Below are 7,531 nucleotides of genomic sequence, written 5' to 3'. Positions count from 1 at the left end.
GAGGGGCGGCGGGCAGCGGGTCGCAGGGGCGGGAGCGGCAGCAGCAGCAGCAGCAGCAGCAGCAGCAGCGATGCGGCTCCGCCACCCCCCGGCCTCGCCGCTTCCGCCTGCCGCCGGGCACCGGTGACCGCCACACCTTTCCCGCCCCCCCCGCCGCCCCGGCAGTATGAGACCCGCCGCGCCGCCCAGCCAGCGCCGCGCTCCGGTACGTACCGCCCCGGGCCGGGGGTGAGGGAGGGGGAGCGACGGGGTGGTGGTGGTGTTGTTGGGGAGGCCTTTGTTGTCCGTTCCCCGGCCCGTCGCCCCGCGGGGCCCTGCCCGGGAGCTGCGGGCCGCCGTGCTGCCTTGAGGGCCGTTCCCCCGGCCCCCTCAGCCCCTCGCCTGTGCCAACGGCGAAGCCTCCCCGTCCTCCTCGCCGGGGCAGAGGCTTGTGGTTGGTGTTGTTTGGACGTATGTAATCCATACCCTGGGCAGGACGCGCTTCGCAATGGGCTCCTGCAGGCCCTGGCATGAGCGCTCGCAGCTGCAGGGCTGAAGGCATTCATTCCTGCACAACAGCCTCCTCGGCGGTTTATTACCTCTTGTGATCCTTAAACCGCCCTGTGACACCGTGTTCTGTGAAGTTCTCACCTTCTAAGGGGCGGGGAGGAGGGGGGGATAGAGAAAAATAATGGGGGTTTTGGCCCCCCTCTTTGGGCTGTGGCAAACTTTCGGGGGACGCTGTAGCAGCGAAGTGAATAATGTTGAAAAGCTGGGGCTTGATTCATCCCTGCTGCGTGCACCATTTTCTACGTGGTCAGGAAGTGGAGTTGACTAACCCGGGTTTTCACCTGATGATGTCATCTGCTGAAATTTGCTGGAGTCCGGCAAAATTGACATCATGTTGAGACTCTTTTGGGAGCGGTCTAGTTGAGGAGGAGCATGAAGAACGGAAAAAAGCAAAACAAAGAAAGCAACATGAGCTCTGTTGATGAGTTCACAATTTTTTTTTAAGTGCAGTATACTAAAGTCAACAGTTTATTTTAAAAATGGAGCTTTGCTTTGTGAAGATATTCTTAACTTGTTTTCTAAAATGGTGTTAGGAGTTATAAAAATAGTATTTGAACAAAAAGAATTGTTTCTAACCTCCTGCCAGGAAGAACAATCTGTGAGAGTCAAGCTGGGTCATTCCTTATTCTTATCAGTTCTGCAGAATGCATTATTTTGATAGATATCCCATATGGTTAGAGGAATTTGTACCACAGTGGTGCTGAAGCTGAGCCATTTGTATGCCTGCCAAGGCATTTTGTTTAACTGCTAAAAAAAATAAGTTTTTGTTCCTTTTTCTGTTTTTGCTAAAAATTTTATTATTTCGGGAAGTAAAAAAATCCCTTCTTAGAGGGACTCTTTGCAGTCACTGTCACTGCTGAAAGTATTTTACCTGGCTTCTCTATCTGGGCCTCCTGGGATGTGTGTCTAGGACAAACAGAAATGTTTGTGAAGGATTTCCAGTGTGTGTCTGCTGCATAGGTTTTTTTTCCCCCTGCTCTGTAAGTGGATATTTGCTCGGGGAAAGGGAAAATAATTTTAAAACAATATGCCTTTTGTAGATAAAGCTGTGAACATGGCAGGGTTTGATACATCACCAGAAACTCCTTTTAACTCTCTTCTGGAAACCTGAGATTTTAAATATCCTGAAATATCCTTGGTGTTATATTGCCTCGAAACAGCTTTCTGCCAAACTCTTAACTTCAGTACTTTGCAGTCTGCTTTTCAACTGTCAGTGAAAATAACGAATTACATTCTGAACTTGCATAGGCGTTGTGAGCTACTTGTTGCTATTAAAAACTTCTATATGCTGTGGACAAATATAAAATGAATTTGAAAAGCCACCACGTTTTTTTTTCTGGCCTAATCACTGTTTTCAGCTGTCGGTGCCTGCTGCTTTAGAGTTCTTGGATGTTCAGTTGGAATTACATATTATAAAATTACTTGTTCTCTCTATATTTTTCCAATATGTTGTGTTAGTATGTAAATTTTTGTCCCTTCAAAAGCACCTAAGAATAAATATAATGAAACCAGTTGTCAGTAATAGCACAAGTTAAAGTGGAAAAGAAGTGGCTGAGGACAGTAATAAGTAGTGTAGTTCAGACTTGCATGTAGATCTCATTGACTTCTCTTTTTATTCATTCCTCCTTGGTTTTCTGTCTGCACTTCTGGATTTCCTACTCTTTCATATACAGTCTCTTCACATCTCTATCTTACCTGTTCACTTTTTTTCTCTTTACATTTTATACTCTCATAGGAATGATTTTAGTTAGAAATTTGTGCTGTTGAATTTGTTTCCAGGTTCTGAGGTATGCATTTGTTTTGCATTACAAAAAAAAATACCCTATCTTTTTTTGTTGTTTTTTTTTTCCCCTCTGTTGATCACAAGTAGATATTTGCGGTATTTTTTCTGTCAATTTTTTCTGCCAAGCATATATACTTCTTATAGGCATTTCTTTCTTTTTGTAAAAAGCAGCCTACAACATGCTGACCTTTCTGCTTCCTGTGTATTTGACAAAACATGGTTAAGAGTCAGGAAATCTAAATGACATTGTTACACTTGTTAAAAGAAGTAACCTGACACTTGTAACCATAAAATCCTGTCATCCTCAAAATGCTGTGCCCTGGATGAAAACAAAAAGACTTTGAAAAGTGTCAGCGTCATTCCCTTCCCACTGTTTTTTTAGGTCCTCCCTCACTACTTGTATTAAACCACTTTGATTTCTTAAGAGTCACAGTTAATGCTTTAACCATCTCCATCGAATCAGCTAAAATGTCACACAGTCAACTAATGATAAGGCAGTGAAACGATGGACATGAAGCCTTCTCCTGGCTCCGCAGGTCACCAGACTGAGGAGGAAGGAGGAGTTGGGTAGCAGAACAGGCTCTGTGTCTTGTCATGTGTGTCCTGGGCCCTGTGTTTTTAGGACAGAATAGAAGGCCCTTTCTTTGGCGATTGTCTAATGCCTGCTCCATCATGTCAGAGATGTCCTCTCCAGGAGGCTTTCATACCTTAGCTCCTGGTTTCCATGCCCTCTGCGAAATACATGCCTGTTCATGAGAAATTCCTTCCTTCCTTTGATTCCTTGAGAAACTTCCCGGTTTTTGTCCTTATTGCACTTTGTTTCTAATTATTCTTGTCCCACCCACATCAACAGGACTCATGTTGGAATTGGCCTTTCAAATGGAAGTAGGAAATCTCTCCTTCAGTTTGTGCTCGGTACTTAGGGGAGAATTGCTGCAATTGTGTCAAGGGTGAAGGTGTTTTCACAGTGGCAATTTAGATGTTGTGGTAGCTGTTCCTAAGAGAAGATGGTCACTTGCCCTAGTTCAGTAAGTTTCTTAAGTAGTGTGAAACTATGTTATAGAGTTTATTGTTTTGTGTGTTTCATTTCTTTGGTAATGTTTCAGCTGTTCAATTTGTGTGGTGGGGCTGAAATTTGACATGAGAATATGTTCAGTATTGGAGTGAGCTTCAACAGAAAAATCCTCAACTTTCATGAGCCTGTTTTTCCCAAGTTTAATAGCTTTCTAATGTGTTTTTTAGTAACCTGGTTTAAAATCATTCTTCGTCGGCTATAAAGGTTTTTGATGTTCTTTGCAAGGAATCACTTTGTGAGTATGCATGTATCTGTCAACATTTTTGTGATCAGTGTTTACAAATAGCATCTAGGAAATGTAGTGGAAAGTAAGACACTCTTTTAGCTGATTCAGAAACTCATTGGCATGGAATAATCTAGAGAGCTCACATGTACAAATTCCCTGAATTTAGATTACTTTTCTTTGATACTGCCTCGTGTCTTCCAAAAGCCTTGTAGCACTTGTATTTTTCACAAAAAAAAATAATATTACGCTTTCATTGGTTACTTGCCTCTTTCTTTCCATGGAAATAATCAAAAATAGGTGATATAAACCAAATGAAATGTGATATTTCCAGAATTTGATGGTTCTTTTAGTGAAAAATACCTGGTTTCTTTTCCATGGTGCTTGTTCAGAAATTGACGGTGGACTAAGGCATTTAAAAGTGGAGTGTATGAAGTTGAATGCTAGGTGAATGGGGAGAAGAAATTCTATGTTGAGTTCTCACCTCTGTTAAAAGGCTGCTGTATGTATTTGTAACTTTTTTTTGAAGCATTAGAAATGTCTAGTGTGCTCTCCCTTGATTTCATTGCTAAGTATATGGAATGAAGCTGGTGGGTTTGTGAGCGCTTGCAAGATGGTAATTTGCTTTTTGTGTGCCTGTGAATGTTTAATTAAAAAAAATTGTCTCTATAAAATCCAACTTTAGATCTCAGCTTACTTAGCTGATAAGCATTATTTGAGTCTCTAGTTTGATTGTACTCTCACTTTAGGATTGCTTTAGAATAGGCAGCTGCTTAGCCTTTAATTAGCGGTACTTTATCAATTGAGTACTGAACAGTCTGTGTCTGTTCCATCAACCTTCCTTCATGTGACATTTGCTCTTTGTGCTATATTGTGACCTAAGTAATTCAAAGGTGTGTTATCATTTGGTGTGTAATTTAATTGGCTGCTTTATAGAAAGAAAAAGCAACTGTTTGCCAGGGAGAATGCAACAGGGTAGCTCTTGGCGTGGGCAGTGTTGCTGCTCATGGATTTAGTGTCTCCAGCAGTTGGGAAACTTCCAAAGTTCACGGGGGTGGGAACCTCTTATTGTGGTACCTGCCTCTGTTGTGCAGGGGAGAGGATCACTGGGTGAAACCTGGGAGCCAAGCTTTCTCTTGGCCTCCTTCCTGAGTGTTCCTTTAATGTTTTTCACCTCCCAGGAGCTCACTTACCAGTTGGTCAAGTCACTTGCAAAATCAATTCATGAGAAGAGTTACGAATGGAGACAAAGGGGAATGGGGGGAGCAATGACTTGCACTTGACTTATTTCAAATAGCTTGTTTTCTTGTGTATTTAATGTTTGGAAAATTAATTAGACTTGGGTGTCTCTAAAAGGGTTTGGGGTTAGTTGCGTCAGCGGTTGCTTCCCGAACAACTGAAATTACGTGTGCAGAACTCATTCTGGCCTGAGGAATAGCTGGTATAACTTTCTCCTCTGGTGTCATACTTTCTACTTCTGTTTCATGTCAGCTTTTTCTTTGGAAAACTACTTTCCCCAAAAGTTTCAATTTTCCTGGCTTTCTTTATTCATATTCAGTTTCTAATTGATCTGTTTTCTCCATCAGCATGGCCTGTAGCCTGTGAAGGACAGCCATTTTCGATATATTGAGTTTAAGTAAAAAATCACTGGTTTAAGTTGAAATGAAATCTAAATACATGTCATTTGTTGCTTTGAGTGCTTAATGTATTAATCTAATGATTCAGAATAGTGACTACTTTCTTAAAATCTTTAAGAGGCATTATAGGCAGCATTTAATACAACAGGGCTCTGAATTAATATGTAGACATTACCTCGGCAGCAGAATGGCACTCTTTGGTGGCAATTTTTCTTAAGTTTTAAAACAGATGGATTCCTTGTTAACTGAGTTTAATTTCAGAGTTTGTTTGTAATCGAAACTCTTGAAGATAAAATCAGAACTGTTTTGTAATGAATTTAGATAACAAGTGCTTAATACAGTTTGCTTCAGCTTCTGGGCTGGAGCAATATATAATGAAAATATTAAACTTTAATTCCTTTTTATGAGCATCATTTGTACCAGTGGTCACGCTGATATTTACCTATCAAATTGATTAACTGTTCTTGTAACAGGGGACAAAATACAGTAATTTCAACTAATGTGTTCTGTGTTGTGTGTGTGAAGTTAATTGCAGCAATTATTTGCATACATCTGGATTTGTACCTATTTTTAGGTGTGTTTTTCATGCAGTTGGAAAGTTCTGCTGACAGTCTGTGTGAACTGATTTAAAGACTTGAGTTGTACTATTTCACTTCTGGAAATGTTATAGTAAAAACCAAATTGAAATCTCTGGTTTCTTTGAGTAATTGTAGGCTAATGTAATACAATTCTTTACTGACCACTGAAGTTGGTGCGAACTTACTATTAAGTCTGGTGTTGTGTTTGGCATATGGTGGTTTCAGAGGAATAAAATGTATGAAACCTAGTTTTGGGTTTTTTTTTAATCTCCCTGCAGAATATGCCAAAGTAGATTTTGCTTGTTACTTATGTGCATATAGTAACAAAGGTTTTAAAATACAAAGTGGCAGCAGAATAATATTTGTGTTGCAATGGGTGATACAGTTTATAAGAAAATGAAGCTTCTTATACTGGAGAAGTTTGCAGAAATACACTTTTGGAAGTTTTGCGAAATACACTGGGCAGGTGGGGGAACAGAGGAGGAAAAAAAATAATACAGTAAATATATCTGAAAGACTTGAATTAATGCTATTATATCACAGAATCTTCTAGGTTGGAAGGGACCTCAAAGATTATCTTGTCCAACTGTAAATATCCCTTGAGTGGCTTGTGATTATGGGAGTTCCTGTCTTGCTTGTGGCAAAAGATGCCTTATCAATAATGTTTTCCTAAAGTGTGGTTTTTTTCATTAAATAATGAAAGGAGGGAAGGAGAGAGGGGAAAAGGAAAGCATGATATAAGTAGAAGTGGAAGAAAAGCTTTACATAGGCAGTTGCCCACTCAGAATTTGCATGTGGTAAATTTTCTATCCAGAGTTAGTTGCCATGATTAGTTATATTAATAAGATTATCAAACAAAATTAACCTTTATGTTGTAGTCAGTAGTTTTGAATACTGTTCTACAGGCCAGGCATCATTTTTAATAATTTATATACCAATTGCATTGGGAAATGTGCCATCCCCTCCAACAGTTGTGGGACACCTCTCTTGAGTGGCGGGAGGAAAAATATATGGCAGTAGCATCATCAAATGTTAGTCTGGGTAACTAATAAATTAGAGTGTGTAAGCCTTCACAGAGGTTTTCAGAGGCACTTGTAAAGATGGGCTCATCACTTGGCGTTAGCTGACTTCTTGATTTCCTGATATTAAATTGCATTTTTTTTCTTTCTGTTCATTTTTCTTTTTTGTGGAAGGAATTTTCTGTGGCTGCGCCACTGGCATTGCACAGCACTGTGTATTCTCTCACCCAAATCTCTTTCCTAGTCAGAGCCAGTGGAGGATTTTGGCAGCCCAACTGTGCTAGGAGATCAGCAAATTGAGGAGGGATATTTGGTTTATTCAAGCGTAGATGGCGATGGGTTATTGCTCAAGTGATCTGCAGCCCATGCAAGATGATTTCTGGTCATAGGACAGCTGGTTGCAGTAGTAGTTCATGGTGTGGTGGTTTGTGGAGTATCTTGCCAGCAAGAACCTTGTGAAGGCAGGTTCTTATGAAAAAAAGAAAAAAAGAGTTTGACCTGATAGAACTTACTGCCTCTTCTCAACCCTGTTGCTTTGGTCAAACTGAAATCTGCTTAACTGTGCCTGGTTTAGCTGGGACACCCCAATACCAGCCCATTTGCCTTGTGTTGCCCTGCTGTTGTTTTTAAAATTTAGTAAAACAACCTACCTGGAGAGGAACAAACT

General features: G+C 40.7%; 1 protein-coding gene across 1 annotated transcript in view; it reads left to right on the top strand.

The window, feature by feature from the left end:
- Nucleotides 1–64: 64 nt before the first annotated feature.
- The window catches only part of SPOPL (speckle type POZ protein like), a 36,732-nt gene continuing 29,265 nt past the window's right edge, over nucleotides 65–7,531 (top strand). Inside the window, exon 1 of the mRNA XM_014941185.1 lies at nucleotides 65–205. The gene's annotated coding sequence lies outside the window, so the exon portion shown is untranslated. The remainder of the gene's footprint in view (nucleotides 206–7,531) is intronic.

Source organism: Calidris pugnax, unplaced genomic scaffold, assembly GCF_001431845.1.
Source record: "Calidris pugnax isolate Ruff unplaced genomic scaffold, ASM143184v1 scaffold60, whole genome shotgun sequence".
Classification (NCBI taxonomy): Eukaryota; Metazoa; Chordata; class Aves; order Charadriiformes; family Scolopacidae; genus Calidris; species Calidris pugnax.
Note: the sequence above shows the minus strand (reverse complement) of the source record. Positions and strands in the feature narration are given on the sequence as shown.